The sequence below is a fragment of the Hemibagrus wyckioides genome, linkage group LG09 (assembly GCF_019097595.1).
Source record: "Hemibagrus wyckioides isolate EC202008001 linkage group LG09, SWU_Hwy_1.0, whole genome shotgun sequence".
NCBI lineage: Eukaryota > Metazoa > Chordata > Actinopteri > Siluriformes > Bagridae > Hemibagrus > Hemibagrus wyckioides.
This window is the reverse complement of record NC_080718.1, coordinates 945,086-967,638: the sequence shown is the minus strand read 5'-3', so window position 1 is coordinate 967,638 and position 22,553 is coordinate 945,086. Positions and strand designations below refer to the sequence as shown.

The 22,553-nt window shown below is 38.6% G+C and overlaps 1 long non-coding RNA gene and 1 pseudogene across 1 annotated transcript; one reads left to right on the top strand and one right to left on the bottom strand.

Moving 5' to 3' along the window:
• Positions 1 to 1,061: 1,061 nt before the first annotated feature.
• On the top strand, positions 1,062 to 8,331 carry LOC131359400 (piggyBac transposable element-derived protein 4-like; annotated as a pseudogene).
• A 9,049-nt stretch (positions 8,332 to 17,380) lies between these two features.
• Positions 17,381 to 20,689, bottom strand: LOC131359528 (uncharacterized). Its single transcript, XR_009205792.1, has 8 exons — positions 19,540 to 20,689; positions 19,232 to 19,278; positions 19,071 to 19,148; positions 18,862 to 18,956; positions 18,702 to 18,751; positions 18,532 to 18,617; positions 18,332 to 18,423; positions 17,381 to 18,213 (listed from the first exon to the last, which is right to left on the bottom strand). It is a non-coding gene; the product is annotated as an uncharacterized LOC131359528 (long non-coding RNA).
• Positions 20,690 to 22,553: the final 1,864 nt, after the last annotated feature.

Here is a 22,553-nt window from a genome sequence, read left to right as displayed (position 1 = left end):
TGTATATCCTAAAATCAATAACATTGAAGGAAATGTTGATGAAAATGTGAAAAATGTACCAGGTCAAGGTATTCAAAGTGGTGTTTCTGAGACTATGCCTGAACAGAGTGAATGCAAACAGCCAGGTCAAGTTACTGAAACTGGAATCAAGGAACCCACTAAGAGCCAAGAGGAGAATTTGAGACTGAGGATATGGAGGACAAGCTGCAATATGCGATATTCCTCAAACCTACCAGGATGCCATAACATCAACTAAGTCAGGGCAATGGAAAAATGCTATGGACAAAAAGATGCGATCACTAGCCCTCCTTTTGTCTTCGGGTCAAATTGTCATAACTTGGGTTTTCTTTCATATACTTGCATGAAAATGACATGGATGATTCAATACTATGCTCTTTGAAAATATTAAATATTAAAATTTTTGTTAAATTATGTGTGTATGAATAATTTTTTATAACACCATCAATTTGACCCGGCCACATTTAGTAGTGACCCATTGTCACACTTTTGAGCTTTCCAGAACATTGAACATACAACATCTGATCTACCAACATGGGGCTACACACACACACACACACACACACTCTTCAAAGTATTGGGCATTGCATTTCATTGGGCCTCCAGACAAAACAAAAGCTACACATTTGTAAACATTTCACACATCTACCAACATGGGGCTACACACACACACACACACACGCACACACACACACACACACACACACACACATTCTTCAAAGTATTGGGCGTTGCATTTCATTGGGCCTCCAGACAAAACAAAAGCTACACATTTGTAAACATTTCACACTTGTGATATGCAACATCTGATCTACCAACATGGGGCTACACACACACACACACACACACAGACACACAAACACACACACACACACAGTCAAACACTGTTCAAAGCATTGGGCACTGCATTTCACTGGGCCACCAAACAAAACAAAAGCTATGAGATATGCCTTTGCCCATTTGGGGACAAGATAACAATAAACAAAAAAACCCTGAATTATAGCATCCTTGGGGAATTTCACATTTCACTCTAAGACAGCAAAATGAAGAGGACCTACACAGCATTACAGGCCCTTGACCTAATTTTTGACCCTTTGGAGGAGGACAGAGATGAGGCAGAACCGGCAGAAGAGGAGCAGGAAGTGTCAGAGGAAGAAAATACCACAGACGAGGAGGAATCAACTGATGAGAAGCCTCCTGAAACGGAAGAAATTTTCCAATCAAAAGATGGAAATATTCTCTGGTCCTCCATCCCTCCAAGTGACCGACGCCGCATGTTGGGGACAAAGCGCGAGAGGAGCCCCCAAGGGCCAACAAGGTATGCTGTCTCTCGTGCTGATACCATAAAGTCAACTTTTGAGTTATTTATATTCAAAAGACAGTGTTAGACATGACCAACAAGGAGGGGTGTCGTGTATATGGTGACAGCTGGAAAAAATTAGATCAAATAGATCTACAGGGATATCTGGGTCTATTGATTCTTGCTGGGGTCTACCACTCCAGTAAAGAGGCTACGTCCAGCCTGTGGCATGCTCAGATGGGGAGGGCAATTTTTTGTGCCACCATGCCACTGAAAACATTCCAGCTCATTTCAAGCATCATATGATTTGATGATCGCAGCACCAGACCAGCGTGCCGTGCCAGAGACAAATTGTCTGCCATCCAACAGGTCTGGGATAAGTGGGTGCAACGCCTGCAACTAATGTATAATCCAGGCACTATGTGACCATGGACGAGCGCCTGGTCCTGTTCAGAGGTCACTGTGGGTTTAAGCAATATATGCCAAGTAAACCTGCCTAGTATGGAATTAAAATCTGGGTAGCCTGCGATGCCCAGACTAGCTATGCCTGGAACATGCAGGTGTATACCGGCAAACCTGCGGATGGCCAGCGTGTGGTTCTCGAGGTGACAGAGGGTCTTTGAGGACACGTCATCACCTTTGACAACTTTTTCATGTCCTATGTCTTTGGCCAGGAGCTGCTAAGGAGGAAGCTGGCCATGGTGGGAACTGTGAGAAAAAATAAACCAGAGACAAGAGACAGGGCAAAATTTTCCTCCAAGTTTGTATTCACTGCTCTTGTCTCCTACTCCCCCCCCCCAAATAAAGGAATGTACTTCTCATGAGCACTCTGCATCGTGACACTGCAGTTAGCACCAAAGAGGACAAAAAGCCCCAGATCATCCTTGACTACAACAAAAACAAAGGGGGAGTCGACAACCTCGACAAGGTATTGCACTTTTTCATGTAATATTTTTCATTCAGCTCAATGCATTGCATTCTTGTGTAAGAAAATATAAATTAATTTTGACTGATTTGTTGTTTGTTACTTTTGTTGCAGGTCACCAGTGTGTATAGTTGTAAATGAATGACAGCCCGTTGGCCCCTGGCAGTGTTTTACAACATGCTTGATGCGTCTGCATACAACTCCTTTGTGCTGTGGAGAGAGATGGACCCAAGCTGGAATCAGGGGAAGTGCCACAAAAGGAGGCTGTTCCTTGAGGAACTTGGAAGAGAACTTGTGACACCTCTCTTAAGCCTATGCCAAGTTCTTCCCTGCATGCCAGCCTCTGCCAGCATGGTCATGGAAGTCCAGCAGGGTGCAAATGAAGACACACACACACACACACACAGTTTCTGTTCATTGTATTTTTAGTTTGCAATGTTTAAAATTGTTTTGAAATAAAATACATGTTGTGTTTTGCAAATCATATTTGTTTGCTCTCACTTATTTATGAATACAGTTGCATCAGTCAGCTTTCACATGGGGATATGCTGGCTAATGTTTAACATATACCATATATCAGTGTTTCATGTAAATGAGGTTTATTGTTCATAAATTAAATATAATAATAAGCATAAGAGGTGTAAAAGAAGTTTTATTTACATGAAATTATGCCATGTTTTTGAGTGGTGTGTGTGTGTGTATATATTTGAGTGGTGTGTGTGGTGTGTGTGTGTATATATATATATATATATATATATATATATATATATATATATATATATATATATATATATATATATATATATACAGGGGTTGGACAATGAAACTGAAACGCCTGGTTTTAGACCACAATAATTCATTAGTATGGTGTAGGGCCTCCTTTTGCGGCCAATACAGCATCAATTCGTCTTGGGAATGACAGATACAAGTCCTGCACAGTGGCCAGAGGGATTTTGAGCCATTCTTCTTGCAGAATAGTGGCCAGGTCACTATGTGATGCTGGTGGAGGAAAACATTTCCTGACTCGCTCCTCCAAAACACCCCAAAGTGGCTCAATAATATTTAGATCTGGTGACTTTCATGTTCATCAAACCACTCTGTCACCAGTCTTGCTGTGTGTATTGGTGCATTATCATCCTGATACACGGCACCACCTTCAGGATACAATGTTTGAACCATTGGGTGCACATGGTCCTCCAGAATGGTTTAGTAGTCCTTGGCAGTGACGCGCCCATCTAGCATAAGTATTGGGCCTAGGGAATGCCATGATATTGCAGCCCAAACCATCACTGATCCACCCCCATGCTTCACTCTGGGCATGCAACAGTCTGGGTGGTACGCTTCTTTGGGGCTTCTCCACACCGTAACTCTCCCGGATGTGGGAAAGACAGTGAAGGTGGACTCATCAGAGAACAATACATGTTTCACATTGTCCACAGCCCAAGAAACCAAAGTTTGGCATTGGCACGAGTGACCAAAGGTTTGGCTATAGCAGCCCGGCCATGTACATTGACCCTGTGGACCTCCCAATGGACAGTTTTGGTGGAAACAGGAGAGTTGAGGTGCACATTTAATTCTGCAGTGAGTTGGGCAACTGTGGTTTTATGTTTTTTGGATACAATCCGGGTTAGCACCCGGACATCCCTTTCAGACAGCTTCCTCTTGCATCCACAGTTACTCCTGTTGGATGTGGTTCGTCCTTCTTGGTGGTATGCTGACATTACCCTGGATACCGTGGCTCTTGATACATCACAAAGACTTGCTGTCTTAGTCACAGATGCGCTAGCAAGACATGCACCAACAATTTGTCCTCTTTTGAACTCTGATATGTCACCCATAATGTTGTGTGCATTGCAATATTTTAACCAAAACTGTGCTATTAGTCTGCTAATTAAACCTTCACACTCTGCTCTTACTGGTGGAATGTGCAGTCAATGAAGATTGGCCACCAGGCTGGTCAAAGTTAGCCATGAAACCTACAACACTAAATTGGCCAGTTTCATTGTCCAACCCCGTATATGTGTGTGTGTGTGTGTGTGTGTGTGTGTGTGTAGCCCCATGTTGGTAGGTCAGCTGCTGCCCCCTGCTGGGTATCACAAGTGTAAAATGTTAAAAAAAAAAATGTGTGGTGATGGTGTGATCATTATACACTTTATGATTTATAAGCAGTCAAATCAGACCGGGTCAGTTTGACCCGGAAGGACAACAGGTGTGACTATTTGCTGCCATTAAAAAAAATGAAATGGTTTCAAGACAATATCCTGACTAAACATTGACATATACCAGTCTGTGATATTCCATCTACTTATGTGGCTCTGATCATTACCATAGTGAAAATAATTCAGAATTTCTGTTTTTTTTTTACTCAAAAATGAGGTATAATTTTACATAAATGAGGTTTATCATACCAAATATTTGCCAAATATAAAAAAGTGCAAAATATATGTTAATGTGTTGGAAACAAGCTGACTAAAAAGGTGAAACAAAAAAAAAAAAGGTGATCATACATACCTCATTTTTTATAAGTGATCAAAACAGACCGGGTCAATTTGGGCTGCGGAGGAGAAAATTGTTTGATTAATGGAAAGGGAATAAGACCTTCACACTCACTCAGTTGCCACCAGGCAAACAGCCAGTTGGGGGCAGATGGGTCTACACAATTAAAAGAGACATTAATGGATCTGAAAAATACAAGGCGAGATTTGTCAGATGTGACAAGTGTAAGAGTGGTCATGCAGAAGGCAGCACAGGAAAATTTAGTCTTACACCAGATGGACGTTGAGACAGCTTATTTGCATGCACCGATTGACTGTGAAATTTACTTGGTACAACCAGAGGGTTATGAGCAAAAAGACAGGGTGAAAAGCTAGTATGCAAGTTAGAGAAATCTCTCTATGGCCTAAAGCAATCAGGCAGAAACTGGAACACTATGGTACATGTATGTTTAATTGAGAATGGTTTTACACAGAACCCAGCTGATAACTGCGTGTATACAAGGGAAAGGCAGAATGAGAAAATAATCCTGATAATATGGGTTGATGACCTAATTATAGCAGCTAACAGTGAAAGTGTTGTGAAAAGTGTAAAGGGAATGTTCACTGAAAGATTCAAAATGAAAGACATGGGTAGGTTGAAATATTTTCTAGGGATAGATTTTGAACAGGCAGAAGGTCTAGTTAAAATGTCACAGGAGAGATATGTGAGGAAAATACTAGATCGATTTGAGATGCAAAATTGCAAGTCTAGAGAGACTCCATGTGAACTGAAACCTGAGTATTCTGAAGATGATGAAAGAACCAAGAAAGTACAGAGAGGCAGTAGGAAGTTTAATCTACTTGTCCACTTGCACTCGACCAGATATACACTACCATTCAAAAGTTTGGACACACCTTCTAATTCCATGGTCTTTCCTGATGTTTATGTTTCTAACTGTTTACTTTGAACAGTTGATATTGAGATATGTCTGCTACTGATGCTCTGTAAAGCCTTCATGACGGCTCTAATCTGAGGTGCTGTTAATTGGTGATTTCTGAGGCTGGTAACTCTAAATGAACTTCTCCTCTGCAGCAGAGGTAAATTTTGGTCTTGCTTTACTGGGATGGTCTTCATGTGAGCCAGTTTCATCATGGTGCTTGATGGCTTTTGCAAATGCACTTGACAATACTGTAAAAACTGTAACAACTGACTGTTTTTTGTTGTTATTACATATGGATTACTTAAGTCCATGTGTGTTATTTCATAGTTTTGAAATCTCCAGTATTGTTCTAGAATGTAGAAAATAAATCCCTAAACAAAAAACACTGAATTAAAAGGTGTGTCCAAACTTTTGACTGGTAGTGTATATATATATATATATATATATATATATATATATATATATATATATATATATATGCGCTTTGGATGAGGTCGTCTGGAGGTTACTCACAAATTGGCTTAACATCTGAGTTCTTCATAGATTCAACACCAACTCAATGATGGCAATACAGCATAAGTACAATGTTAAAGAATGTCATTTTGTGTATTGATTAGAAGGTTGTTATCCTCAAAGTCCTCAAAGGGTTGGCATCTTCTCTTCGAATGTCCAAAATCTACATGAAACGAATCAGCATAGCTGCTGTTCATATTATTAGCAAGCAGTAGATGATAATGTGCATTTTCAGATGTACTGGAGCAGAAGGTTATGGAATGTATTACGTGTATGCCTGGCTAAAGAGCTAAAACTCTTTAAACTACATTTAAGCTGGGAGAGTGTATCTGAGCCCCGAACACTGTTCAAAGTTTTGTGATTTCAAAGAGTGTGACATATTGTAGCATGTTAGAAGACAAGTTGGATACATGGGAGCTAAACCATTTAGGGCCTTGTATGTGAGTAGCAGTAGTTTGTAATTGATTCTAAACTTAACAGGTAGCCAGTGTAGGGATGATAAAATATTGGGGTTATATGATCATATTTTCTTGACCTGGTAAGAACTCTGGTGGCTGCATGTTGGACTAACTGTAGCTTGTTTATTTTAGATGCAGGACAACCACCTAGTAATGCATTACAATAGTCCAGTCTGGAGGTGATTCATGAATGCATGAATTAGCTTTTCTGCATCAGATACACATAAGATGTTTATTGGCTTGGCAATATTTCTAAGGTCTAAGGTGTTTTTGTAATATGGGCGATATGATTTTCAAAAGACTTGCTACTGTCTAATATAACAGCAAGGTCTTTCACTGCCGAGCTAGTAGTAACAGTACATCTGTCTAAATGCAAGGAGTATTGTGAGAGTACTTACTTTTTTTGGACTGAATAGTAATATCTTTCTTATCAGAATTTAATAATTTAGGTCATAATTTTATATGACCCATATTTCACTGCCATTACACCGGCTAGTTCCCCTTTTAATTTTACAAAATGGTATTGATCAGACAGGTAGGATCTAAACCATCTTAATGCCTGTCCCTGAATACCTGTGAAATTTTGTCATAATCTATAGGAGTCATGATGCATAGTGTCGAATGCAGTGCTAAAATCAAGAAAAACTGATAGTGAGATCCAGCCTTGGTCTAAAACTAAAAACAAGTCATTTGTGATTTTAACTAGCACAGTTTCTGTACAATGGTGTGACCTGAAACTTGACTGAAGATCCACAATTTTGTTCTTGATTCATTTCAAGACCATTTTTTTCAGTGAAGAAATTCATAAAGTCCTCACTACTAAACTGTGATTAAATACTCTTTTCAGATTCTGGTTACCTCTGAATGTTTCTTTTGCCCTGCATGATTTTACACATTGCGCTGCTGCTACATGACTGCCTGAATGGATAACTTTATAAATAAACAGGTGTACAGGTGTTTCTATTAAATTGGACAGTGATTGTACACAAATTCTCTAGAGCATTAACACTGCAGTGCCCGAGCCTGAAATACTGTAGCCTACGATGGAGGAAAACCCTGACCACAGCCCGCTACCCGCACACCCATGACCAGTGGTCTGACCTGCAGGATTTGTTTTAAGTAGCTACTCGCTCTGCCTCACTAACATACGATTTCTTCTTAGAAGAATTAACATCATACTTGAGGAAACATGCAGAGGTCAGCACGTCCTGTGGTCATCATAATGGCCATTTTCTTTCATATGAATCTAATGTTAGATCGGAAGAATGAAGGATTTTTATTGTATAGGTGAATAAATGTGTCCTGCATGTCTAGTTAGGCTTTAGTTAGCTAAGTAAGCTAACGTAATGAGTAACTCTGGAGCAGCAGTCTATATTAACATTACTGATGTTATACAGCAACACAATAACACAATAGATCAACTTTTATTCTTCATATTCACCAAGTAACATTTCTTTTTCATAGCTTCTTTCTTTTAATGTAAAGCAGAATAAGATTACTGCCAAATACCCCAATTGTCCATCACACACCAAAGCATTAGTTACTAAATACTGAAATATTGACTAGTGCTGAATCTGAACTTTTTTCTTCTGAATCTGTAGAGCAGCAAGTTTCTGTTAAAGTCAATCTGCTTAGATCCTCTCTGGTCATTTGTTTAAAACTTGTTTATTCCCAGGACACAGGCGTGTCCAGCACACCTTAGTTATTCTGTATGAGTTACCAAGTCAGACTGTCCTGCTATAGTACTTAATATTTTCTTCTGCTGTCTGTATATGTTTCATTTTTAAGCACTTTATGTAGGAAACAATTTACAAGCCACAGACCCGGTCTTTATATAATGGTCCTTTTTCTTGTGTAGTGTCCATGCACAAATACCTGTGCCCTGTGAACACTGGCACACACACACACACACACACACACACACTTCAACATCTGTGTAGTAAAGTGTTTTTATCAGGTTTTAATTTATTTCTATATTATCTATAACATAAATCCTAACAGGAAAACTTCATTGTTCTCAAGGCCTGCTATTTTCCAGCCCCCATGTTCCCCTTGTGTGCCTTGACTACCCAGAATAACGTTAATTGATATCTGTATCATGTTCATGTCTAAGACCTTGTATTAACAGGCATGTGTGAGTAGAGTGACAGATTCTTCTCACATAAAATGAATAGTTAATTACATAATGTGATACAGTAGTAGGAAAATAGCCATCTGGATAAAAAGATGTGATTTTACAATCAGATATTCCTATTTTATATTTATTTTGTTTATTTTTTTGGAAAAACACTGTGAGCATTTTTACCCATGTTAGGGAAATTTAGAATTAATTATTTTTATTGTTTTTATTGCATTGTTGTTGTTTTGGAAATTTATTAGCTGCTATTTTACACCATGTATCCTGTAATAGGAGAACTTTATTTTCCTGTATTTTTGCTTGTAGCTCAACTTTCTGATGGGAAGGAGAACACCAAGACAGGTAGTGAGTCCTGCATCTTCTACTAAAAAAATGAAGGAATACAATTAGTAGTAAAAAGAGTAGAAATGTAGGATAAAGCAATTAAAACAAATTCCATCAGCAGCATTTGAATGAATCTTGAATCTGTCCTGGTTTTTAGGCCCACTTTAACAACACCCTTAGTTATCTCCAGTGCTTCCTCAAACTGCATTTGTGCCCTGCTTTACAGAGTCTCCTGCTTCTGAGGAAGTGAAGGAGATTCCTTCACCTTCTTCTATGAGTCCTGGACTGATGGTGGAGAGCTCAGGGAGTGTCTGCTCAGGTGATGCTGAGCAACCTCCCTGCAGTAGTGTGGAGGTAAAACGTTTAAATCTACTACATCTTTAATTCGTGAGTAAAGATGCTCCTGTTTTCTCTGGAATAGACAGTCTGAGATAGTTTAAGGTAACTAATATTTGTTTTACAGTTGATGGATTCCAGCTTTGAGCCGGAAATACCCCAGTCCAGCAGAGAGAGCACTGTTCTCCTGGTCGAAGGTAAAAATTTAAATGAAGATTAAAGTGAAGGAGTAGACTTAAGTATTTAGGCCCTCTTTAACAACACCCTTAGTTATCTCCAATGCAATCTCAAATTGCATTTGTGCCCTGCTTTACAGAGTCTCCTGCTTCTGAGGAAGGGAAGGAGATTCCATCACCTTCTGGTGTAATTCCTGAACTTTTGATGGAGAGCTCAGGGAGTGTCTGCTCAGGTGATGCTGAGCAACCTCCCTGCAGTAGTGTGGAGGTAAAACGTTTAACTCAACTACATCTTTATTTCTTGAGTGAAGATGCTCCTGTTTTCTCTGGAATAGACGGTCTGAGATAGGCTGAGGTAACTAATATTTATTTTATAGAAGGAAGATTCCAGCTTTGAGCCTGAAATGCCACAGTCCAACAGAGAGTGCACTGTTCTTCCAGTCGAAGGTAAAAATTTAAGTGAAGATAAGACTTTATGTGAAGGAGTAGACTTAAGTATCAAAGGTCAAGCACTGGACTGGTTTAAATCTTATTTGAATAGAACCTTTTCTGTTTATGTAAGTGGATGATTATCCTCCAAAGCACATCTGACCTGTGGGGTACCCCAAGGATCAATTCTTGCCCCCATTCTGTTTTCTTTATATATGCTTTCTTTATATATAAAAACACAAAGTATTTTTTAATTTTTATGCAGATAAATTTCCTGAACTTAAATGAGAGTAAGACTAAGGCAATTGTGTTTGGTCTGTTAGCTCTCTCTGGTAGCTTAAATCAAGTGTCAGGCAGCTTAGCTGCTTATGTAAAACCTGTTAAAAACCTAGGTATTGTCTTTGACTCTGCCCTGTTATTTGATAAGTAAATACAGTTGTCAAATCATGTTTTTTCCAGTTGAGACTACTGGCCAAAGTTAAAAGTTTTTTAACCCCTGCTGAGTTTGAAGAATAATTCATGCAATTATATCTTCTTGTCTGGACTATTGCAATTCAATTTATATAGGTATTGGTCATTCCTATATGAACTGCTTGCAATTAGTCCAAAATGCAGCTGCTAGACTCCTTACTGGCACACGTACATTTGATCACATCACCCCCGTCTTACTCTCTCTGCAGTGGTTATTTTAGTGGGTATTTTAGAATAGAGTTTAAGATTTTACTCTTTGTTTTTAAGGTCTTAAATGGTCTGGCACCTTCTTATTTATCTGAACTTGTGACTGTTAACATATCTGCTAGATGTTTAAGGTCATCAAATCAGAAACTGTTAAAGCTTCCCAGATCAAGGCTTAAAAGAAAGGGAGACCGGGCTTTTGCCATAGTTGGCCCCAAATTGTGGAATAGCCTCCCTTTATCTATTAGGATAATCCCTACAGAATCTCTGTTTAAACTAAAGCTTAAAACTCATCTTATGTTAAAAGGCTTTTAAAATCTGAGTCAACCTGAGCTTGTTTTTTTTCCTGTATATGTACTATTTCCTGTCTCGATTGCTGTTATTTTGATCTTATAATTTTTGTACAGCACAATGGTCAATGATTGTTGTTTTATTGTGCTATATAAATAAACTAAACTAAACTAAGTATTTAGGCCCACTGTAACAACACCCTTAGTTATCTCCAGTGCATTCTCAAATTCTATTTGTGCTCTGCTTTACAGAGTCTCCTGCTTCTGAGGAAGGGAAGGAGATTCCATCACCTTCTTGTGTGAGTCCTGGACTGATGATGGAGAGCTCAGGGAGTGTCTGCTCAGGTGATGCTGAGCAACCTCCCTGCAGTAGTGTGGAGGTAAAACGTTGAACTCTACTGCATCTTTAATTCGTAAGTGAAGATGCTCCTGTTTTCTCTGGAATAGACAGTCTGGGATAGGCTGAGGTAACTAATATTTATTTTATAGAAGGAAGATTCCAGCTTTGAGCCAGAAATGCCCCAGTCCAGCGAAGAGTGCACTGTTTTTCTCCCAGAAATTACAACACCAGCTGATGTGAGATCTGGACTGAAGAGGAAACACTCAGGGAGTGATGCTGGGCAACCTCCCTGCAAACGTTTTAAGGTGAAACGTCCACTACATCATTAATCCTTGAGAGAAGATGCCCGTTTTCTTGATTTCTGTTATATTCACATTAAGAGAACATATAGATAGAATAAATAAACCCGAACAGATAGGTCATGAGATCCAATATTCCATTCACAGAAAGAAGAGAAAGAGATCGAGTTACTTGTCAAAGCCCTGGAGGAGCTGAGGCTGGAGGACAGTGTAAAGACCCATTTAGAAACATTTGGTAAGTTAACAAAAAATAAATAATTAAATAATAAAATCAAACCTTCACATGCATGCAGATATCACTTCTAAGTACAATGCACAGTGTGAAATGTGATATCTGCTCTGAAAGTTTATTATATTTGTTGGTCTTTGAGAGCTGTTTCCAGAGAAATGTCCATCATTGTATTTAGAAGCTGTTTCACATTTCACAAAGCTGATCCACATTTAATAAGGAATTCCTCTATATGTAATCAAACCTGCATTTTTTTCACCAAGACAAGCCTAGAACTGGGTGCAGAGTCAAGTTTTGGGCCAATTATGAAAAAGCCCTTTTGTCATGTACAGTACATTTTCCATAATTTGCTATTATTTTCTATTTTGCACTGCATTTGTTCTCTCCTTTACAGAGTCTCCTGCTTCTGAAGGGATGACACAAAGTCCATCAGCAGTAAAAGCAAGATCTGGGAGGAAAAGAAAGACTCCACTGAGTACCTGCTCAAGTTTTGAACTTCCCTGCAAGCGTGCTAAGGTGAAGTGTTGGGCTCTACTACAAAAACTCTGGGCATTCATATTAGTTAATTAAATTCACCACTAACAAGCATTCAGTTAATATTTTACACTGGCTCTTTCATAATCAGAAATATGATGTCATTCATGAAACTGATGTTAATCTGAATCACAGCTAAACATTAAACTATTCTTTTTGTGTGAATTAATGACACTATAAAACTGAAGCTCAGTTGTTTTTCCCCTCTAGCTTCACCATGGTTAGCACCCGGAAGACATCATCCCATCATTTTCCAGACTCCTGGACCATCTGCCTTAATTTAAAATCTTTTTTAAAAATCTTTTTTAATTAAAAACAAATAAAGAAATTACTTTGTAATGACAAAAAAGTTGTATCTATCTATGTTGCCACAAGTTTCTAATTTCTGCAGACAAATGAGAGAATGAGAGATTTGGTGGGGAACAAGAAACTCTCACTAATCATCAGATAACAAAAACACCTTTTTAAAAAGCAAATAAGAAAATGTGATTCATCAGACCAGGTCACCTTCTTACATTGCTCCGTGGTCCAGTTCTGATGCTCACATGCTCATTGTCAGTGCTTTCAGCGGTGCACAGGGGTCAGCATGGTCACCCTGACTGGTCTGTGGCTATGCAGCCCCATATGCAACAAACTGCTCTGTGTATTCTGACACCTTACTATCAGAACCAGCATTAACTTCTTCAGCAATTTGAGCAACTGTAGCTTGTCTGTTGGATCTGACCACACAGGCCAGCCTTCGCTCCCCACGTGCATCAAGGGCCTTGGCTGCCCATGACCCTATTGCCGGTTCACCACACTTCCTTCCTTGGACCACTTTTGATAGATACTGACCACTGCAGACCAGGAACACCCCACAAGAGCTGCAGTTTTGGAGATGCTCTGATCCAGTCGTCTAGCCATCACAATTTGGCCCTTCATCAATCTCGCTCAAATCCGTACTCTTATCCATTTTTCCTGCTTCTAACACACAAACTTTGAGGACAAAATGTTCACTTGCCTAATATATCCCACCCACTAACAGGTGCCATGATGAGATTATCAGTGTTCACCTGTCAGTGGTCATAATGTTATGGCTGATCTTTGTGTGTGTCTATATATATATATATATATATATATATATATATATATATACACCAGAAGCAGCAACAGATGACTTTAATGTCCTCATGGATGAAAAGAAAGAAAGGAGATGCGAGTTGGTTGATTCAGTAAATTAGCTCAGGTCAGGATAATCATATTTTCTGTCTACACCTGTTGATGTTAGCCTACCGTTGACTGAGCTAAGGTAAACATACACTGTTATTGCTAGGCAACGTCAGACAGTTAGCTAAATATTTAATGTAGATTAGAAGATTCTGTGTAGCATGAACACAAGTTCACTTTAAACCGCATATTTTCTGTCAGCAGTGTATGACAAGCAGACTCTGGATGTTAGTTTAATGTTAAACTCAATATGATCATAACTCGGTCATTTTCATATCAGAGGACAGATGAGGTGGAGCTGCTTCAGAACAGAGAGGGTGAGACAGGGAGAAGCAGTAGCAGCACAATGGTACAGGTAGGTTATGTGCTGTATGAAGGACCAGGTGATTTTGGTTTGTTGGAGATAAAAGGGAAGAAGTGTACATGATAAGTAGTGAATACAGTTTGAATATTATCAAATTAAATGCTGTTCTTGTAGAAGCCAAAGTGTGTGTTTAGATGTTTAGAATATTTTGTTAACATGGTCACATCATCACATGGGTATGGTTTCATATTATTTACCTGCTCACTTGTGTAGTGGGAAAGAAGCAAAGGGTCAGGCCCTGATATTTTTATTGACCGTTTCCATATAGTTTTAGTTCTGATGAACTTTTGTTTATTTTTATTTGTGTCAGAGGACATATTAGGTGAATTGGCTTCAAGACAGGGAGGATGAGACAGGGAGTAGCAGCTCAGAGTTGCAGGTATGTGCTGTGTAACGGGTCATATAATTTAATTTAATTATATCTCATGTCAGAAACAGGCTAGCACATTTTCATCTTTCATATGAGAGACCTGAGGGGACAGGTGCAAGTGAAGAAGTGCAGGCAGACAAGCAGGAAGCTGAACCCAACCATGCTAACCCAAAGCTCATTGCAGTGCAGCAGCTCACCAGCAAAACACTACGGTTCCAAGAAAAGTGGTACCCTGAATTTCCTAGGCTCCACTACAGTCCAGGAGTCAATGGAATGCTATGTTTTTTTCTGTGCTCAAGCTTTTGGGCATGAAAAATCAAATTTGTCCAAGAATGCATATCCAGCTTTTGTCAAAACTGGTTTCTGAAACTGGAAAAAGGCAACTCAAAAATTTGCAGAACCTGCAAATGCACACAAAGGTCCAAAGCAATACACCCGAAGTTGCCGTCACTACCCACTGCCAAAAAACAAAACCAGTAGATGTCCAGTTATCTTCAGCCAAAGCTGCACAGCAACAAGAATCAAGACGGTGTCTCATGAAAACTGTGGGCTCGGTTTGGTGGATGTGTCTCTGATAAATGTCTTGTGCAACAAGTGATTTATTTTCCATTTTCAGGTACAGCGGTTAGTTTGAAATAAAAGTTTGTTTAACAGAGGAAATTGAGTCTCACATTACTTCAATTTTATTCACACACAAAACATTAACGGTGAACAGTTTTTACTTTGTGCGCCCAGCCCCCCACCCCCCTTCAAACCAAAGTTACACCCTTGCACAGATGTGGAAGAACTGTCAAGTAGACGTACAGGGAAAGTTTTTGTGCAGAGGTGAAATCATTTGTATCACTGTGTAAACTGGCAGCACAGAAATACCCTGTACTGTCAGCTGATGAAAGGTTCTTGATAATGAGAGAACCGTTCCTATTCGCATCTCCTTTCATTTCAATTTTCTCTGTAAAATTAGGCTCTACATAGTCTTTTTTATTCCAGAGATACCCCATTAATTCAAATGTGTGTTTTGCGCTGTTTTTATCCCACAGAATGATGTAATTTTTTATGCCGTGTAGACACTTGAGCTCCACTGTATCTCCTTCGGATTGAATCAGACCAGAAGGATTCTGCTGGACTTTGCTGCTGAGGGCAGAGTCTATAGTGAGAGAAATAGTGGATAATATTACAGTGAATTCAGATATTCTTAGAAAATTTGAATAGTTTTATCAAAGCCATATTTATTAAGATTGAAATAAAATACCTCATCGTCGAACTGCTGCATTTTTTTTTATTAGGAAAAGTTTAAGATGAAGCATGAGCTCCCTCTTGTGAGTTACTACTCCAACTCCCTCATCACCCCAACCACCCACTGACCAGATTCACAAGTATCAAGCTTGCACCATTTAGATTAACAAAATTTCAGTGTCACCCAGAGAATTTTACATTTAACACTTACATTTATCTCACTTGTACATCTGAGCAGTTGAGTGTTAAGGGCCCTGCAATGGTAACTGGGTGAGATCCAACCTTCCAATCAGTAGTTTAATGCCTTAAGCACAGAGCTACCACCGCCTGTCCGCAAGTCTGCAATCTAAATTGCCCCTGGTCTGTCTGTCTGTCTGTGTGTGTACACTCCTTTGAATCAATCTCAACTCTAACTATGATTAAGCATTTACTGATAAATATTACTGAATGGTTATAGAGACAAAATAGTTAATTATAACCACTTTTCAGGGAAGACAATTTTCTCAAGAATCTCAATAAATGTAGTTAATAGAACTCAAAATGAATGGTGATGGGATGTGGCCCAACATAAATTGCATAAACTGTCATCAGCTGGAAGCTGATTATTTTGTGTTCTAATCCAGTTAAAACTGAGCATTTTGCCAATGCTGTTACAGTCTGTTCTTCACTAAAGAAATTAAAACACTTGGCTTATGTACAGTTAGTCTGTAATATCACTTGCATCAATAGGATTGCTTTAAAAAGTCATCCTAACTGGCCTGTTTTATTAGAAGTTATTATGACAGAAAATAGAGCTTGCAGATGATACTGAGAACCTTTAGAGCCTTCCATCCTAAAACTTTCATTTGTTGGTAAAAAATAAATTACAGCTTTAGCTCCGAATATTGCAAACTCCAGAGAATCCTTCTAAAAATGCTAAATACAAATCTCTGTACAGTAATCAACAATTTGACTTTTTTTTTAAATTAAATATCAACACATTTTAATCTGGTTATTATCTTATGATAACATTATAACAAGTATATTAGCATAAACATGTGATTTGTCTTGAAGGTGTCACTGCTGTCAGAGTTGCTGTTATAGAAAAAAAAATCAACAGCTTATGAGAGTTGAACAGTCAAATTTACTTCATGTGCAAAAGACAGCTGTGTTTTAAAACAGATAATAACAGCTGTAGTGGTTGGTGCAGAGCTCAAGAGATGATGAGAACTGGTTGTTAGTTTTTGTAATAAAGAGAAGCACTCACTGGAGCACCTGACATGCACAATAAAAACAGAATGTGACACCATACTGCCCCCATCAGGCCAAAATCACTGAAAAAAACACAGCACTTACACTGACTACAGTTAGTTAAGCAGTTGGCTTAATGTTAGTATAAAGATAACACTTCCGGGGGACGACTGCAACAATAGTAAATCAAGTATGAAGCAAAAGTAAAGAATGTCACTATTTCTTTGTGGTTATTGGTCAGATGTATACTGTAGAAATGTGTCTAACAGACAGTTATACAGGGATAAATTTGAGGTCTGCATTATACAGTCTGGTGATAAAAGAAAAGACTAGATCTTTACCCAAAAGGATAGAAAATTAAGAACGTGTATGACTTAAAAAACATGGAATAATACAGTTGACAAGGACAGAGAAATGATCATCTTTATTACATTCTTGAATAATAATCAATGGGTTCTTTAGTTTCCTTAATGTTTTAGAAAACATTACACTTTAAAATAAGGATGGTTCATAATAATAATAAATAATAATAATAATAATAATAATAAATCCATCTTTAAATAACAAGATCACGTCACAAACATTTCCTCTTTATGATCTGAGTAAGATTTTCTCCATAATACACAAGTGATTATTGCCCCTGGTTTTATTTACTCAGGGTTTGGACTGCACTGTAAGATGAAGACTCCTCCTTAGCATTACATGCCAACTAACCAATCTGCACAGATTACAGAGTATTACACAGATTACCTCGACCTCTACGAAAAAACATGCAAAAAATCGAAGCCGAATCGTCTAATGCGCAAAGCCTTGCTCTAATAACAGATAGTTGGACCTCGTGGGTAACAGAGTTACCTCACCCTTACTGTTCATTACAGAGCGGATTGGGAAAAAAGAGCGCCGTCCAACCCCGTCTCCTGTAATAAAGTCATACAAGCGCTAATTTTTATCTCTCACTATTTTCAGTACACTATGAATGTGTACAAGTTGATTTTTGCATTTAAGTAAAATAAAGAGAATTGCAACTAAAACCAGTTTTGTTCTTCTTAACATACTTACTGTTCCTGTCACCTAAGCAAAGAATAATGGGGGGAAAAAAAAAACAAAAAAAAACCCTTTAATTTGCCAAGCCATCCGAACCGAACCGAAAAGAAAACCGTGGTTAAAAACCGCGGTACGTATTGAACCGTGGGTTAACTGTATTGTTGCATCCCTAATGTCTAATCAGGGTTACAAATATGGGAAAACAAAATGAGATAAAATAGACCATGTTCTGAAATTCTTAATTCAATGTTCTTAATTCAAGCAAAATCTCCTGATAAGACACTTACTGGATGAGGTGTTCAGCCATTCTTAAAGCAGCTGAAGAGAATCAGTTCATAAAAAACATCCAGGAAGTTGTAGTGGTGGACCTGCACAGAGAAGAAAAGGTAGAAAAATAAATTAGCTTTACATATTGAAGTCCTGTTTTCTATATTAGCAAAATATTTTATATTTAAACTGTAATTTCTGTAATTTCACACATCGGACCCAGAGAGCTCTGCTTTAATCGATTCCTGATTGGAAGGCGTCCTCAGGAATCGAATCAGGGCCTCGTAGGCCAACTGCACACCAACTGCATCCTGTTAAAACAAATGAAAAAAACAAACAAGTTCTGGTTGTGGATGCTGGCAAGCAGAGTCTGAATATAAGATAGCACACATTATACGTTAAAGCAGAGTGGACTTTACCTGTGCAATAACAGCAGCTGAATAAAGGTTTAACTCACAGCGAACGCCTCGCGGACAGCAGGCACCTTCAGGCCGATGTCAGTCAGCTAAGAAACAAGAGATATAAATGCTTAGTGTATGTTAAACATACAATACACCATTACACCACTGAACAGTGAAGAGGATCGTACCAAATAAAGGACACCTCCATCTCCTCTGGGTTAAGGCACTGATCACTCTCCTGCAAGCCAAATCATTAAATCATTAAAACACACAGTCAATTTTACAGCCTTCCATTCAGGGGAATAGCAGCATATGTAGATACACATCAGATCTGAATCTCTGAATTACCTCAGAGTCGTCCTGATCCCACTCCCAAGTGGAGGTGTACATTGTCCATCTGCAGCCACATACAGGTAAGTACAGGTTACCGTTGTAATGGTTTGCTGTTGAATAAAAATAAATAAATAGTGACAATGCAGACAAATAAAAGTACAACTGACAAAATTCCAAAAGTTACTGTCTACAAAATACACTTCATGACAGTGCAATAAATTTACCACGTAATAATGTGGCACGATGAAAGACGTCTCCACTCGGTTACAGGAGATGAATTCAGTAACCCTCCCAGATTCAGCCTGAAGAGAACAAATTAAAGTGAACACAATTAGTCACTGCAATTAACAAAAGTTTTGTGATGCCTCAATAAATAATCCCTTACCGTATGCCAGAGAAACAGTCCTCTATGGTGGTTTGATAAGGGAATCCCTGCAAATGACAAAAAGCTGAAAGTCAAGATCTATTTCACAAACGCGTGCATCAAATAATCATCAAGCTCAATTCTCTTCCTCAGAGTAATTAAGTCTGTGATTTCTATGTGACTGAAGCAGTGTGTCTTGGTGGTTTTAAACCAACAAAGACGTCTCTGTGAGCCCCTTATCATCCGCAAGGAGTATGTCTTGATGTCCACCGAGTGGAAATAGAGAAACAAAACTAAACATTAGAACTTGTACAGAAAGGTGTTTGTACCTCAGCTGCTGCACTGTAGAATACCTTCAGCTGGGACACAGGTAAAGGGTCTTGGTGTTGTTCATTGAGCAGCAGCTGAATGTTTGGCTCAACAAACTTCACACACAAACACAATTAGTCACTGCAATTAACAAAATTTTACAATGCCACAATGAATAATCCCTTACCTGAATGCCAGTGAATCTCTCCTCATAGCTAGTATAATAACGGAATCCCAGCAAATGACAATTAGATGAAACTCAAGATCTACAACTAGGGCTGCATGATTATGACAAAAATCATAATTGTCGATTATTCCCTTGAAATTGTAATTGTGATTCTTAATTACGATTATCATAATTTACATTAAATGGTGTTTTGAATAGCTTTATACCATTGTTTGAAGCAACTGCATGCCATATTCTATAACAGTTTTTATCTTGGTGACTTTTTGATCCTATTTCTTTGAGGGTGGAGTCATCAGAGTGTATCTCTGAGACTTGATGGTCAATTACCATACTAGTATTTATGGAGCTGAGAACTCCTTTTTCTATTGACAGAACAGCCAAATGATGGAGTCTGTTCTGACCCATTGTTCACCTAAGTCATGTCTGTATTTTAACTTAAATTCTGCATTAGTTGAATAATAGAAAGTCATGATGTTCAGACTGTAATGTCTTAGTGTTTTAACAGATTATATTTTATTTAGATCTATCTTTAGGCTTATTTAATTTAAGGATTTTGTACGTCTTGGGTAGGGAATAATATTCAAAAGGGTCCTTATGTCAGGGGTTTTCAGAATCAAAGACAGTGGGCCTCCTTTTTGACACAACATACATTTGTTAGCCGACTTTTATCAACTGTGTTAACAATAAAAATTAAAATGATCTGAATAATAAGATTGTTGTGTTTTCTGACCATTTTTTTTTATTGCTGTCCCGCTCAAGGGCTGTAAGGTATTTTAGTCACGTGGTGTGAAAGCGGCGCTGCGCGGACCGATAGGTGTATGACATTAAAGTATCGCAAGAGCGGTTCTAGAGCATATTCGAGCGCACACTCTCATGGTATTTGTTTGTGTGTGTGTGTGTGCACAGAGAGATGTCAGACAAAAGTCATGTCTTTTCGGTTCTAATTCTTGATTCTTCTCAGCAACACTTTGCAAACTAGTTGATGTTTCTTTATCAGCGCACATATTACACAAAAATGCTCTTCTAAAAATCATGTCAATTCAAATATACATGAATATGATTCCACATCATCAAGGTGAGCAGCACAATTCGGGACCTCCCCAATACACAATTCATGAGTCTTTGAAATGTGGAGGGGGCATTCCGGAGACCAAAAGCCATGACTGCATACTGGAGGAAGTTGCCCGGGGTAGCAAAGGCAGAAATCTTAGATGCCCATGAAGTGAGGGGTACCTGCCGATAACCTTTTAACAGGTCCAGCTTGCTAGTAAACCTGGCTGTGCCAACACAATCTACACAATCCTCCGTTCTAGGAAGGGGAAAGAGTCGATAATCGGTACAAAAACGATGCGAGGCATCAGCCTTGGACACTAAAATACAAGGTGAACACCAAGGGCTCACACTATGGACAGCTAACCCACATTTAAGTAAGTACTCTGTTTCTTCCTTCATAATTGTTCACTTAGCTGGGGTTGTTCTACATGGGTGCTGCCCAATCACCTCACCTAACTTTGTGTGAGATGGGACATCAGCAAACAGACCAGGGAGTCTTGTAATCAGGGCTTTGATAACCTCCTGGAAAAATATAGGCCACCCTGCCAGTTTCTTAACAGAAAGGTTACACAGATTTAGCTGTCTGCTCTAAAGGAGTTTCTAAAACTTTGTAAGCTTCAGGCATGCGCTCATACACATGAACAGTAGCCTTAACAACTTCATATTCTAGACTCTGTTCAAGAGTGAGAGCGGAGCAGGCTTCCTCAGCTTTTCCTTACAGTTTACACTGCAACAACAGTGTCCACAAACTTTTAGGCCAGTTTAACGTTGTGGCTATTCGCTCAAACACAGAAAAATAAGTATCAGCTTCATCTTCAGGCACTAAACCAACATTTCGGCTAACATCGAAAGCAGGCTGGTGTTACCCGTCTCAGACCAAAGACGCCCGACTGAGTAAGTAGAATACACAGTGGTGTCAATACTGCAGAATAATCAGACATTAATATGCTGCGAGCTCTGGAGTTGTTTAATGAACTCTGCATTCTTTCCCTTTTCTTTTATAATGTTATCATGAATTGAAGGTATTCAGTTTCAAGAAAACTGACAGTTTGTAAAATACCAAAAATTAAAACAATAAAACTCAAACTCCATGTAAACTCGATGTGAATGCCATGTATTCTAATAAAGTCCATGTATTCAAATAGTCCATGACTGTCTGTGATTCAATATGGCACATGTAAATGAACAATACATTACATTATACATTCATATCATTAATAGTAATTCACATCACAAATGTTTTTCCCTTTTTTTAAATCCACTTATTCACTGTCCACATAATCATAAACAAAACATAAAAACTATTTTTGCCTTTTCATTAAACAGGTCTGCCATTTCGTTTCACCCTGTGTTTCACATGGACGTAGCCATTTTGTCTCAACTACAATACACTCGCCGCCATCTTGGCTCAACTCAAACTGGTTTCAACTCTGATGCAAAACAGACATTTAACTCACATCCACGTCCACGTGTACTTATAATCCATATATAAAATTCTTCAAACACACCTATGAACTCATTTTGTGTACCTGCTTGCTTATCTGTCACTGTTTCTTGACACATTTGTTCACGGATCACACAAATTAATCAACCACTTTACAAAATCTAACAAAATAACCATTTCATTAAAACAAACTGCATTTATCTACACTCACATGTATAACAAAACATCATGACTTATTTAATGCTGTTTCAAGCGATTAACAAACCATATTTTCCTCACCTGCGAGTTCTAGAGATGTTTAATGAACTCTGACCTGAGCTCCGCAGTTCAGTGTCTCAAAAGCGCTAAGC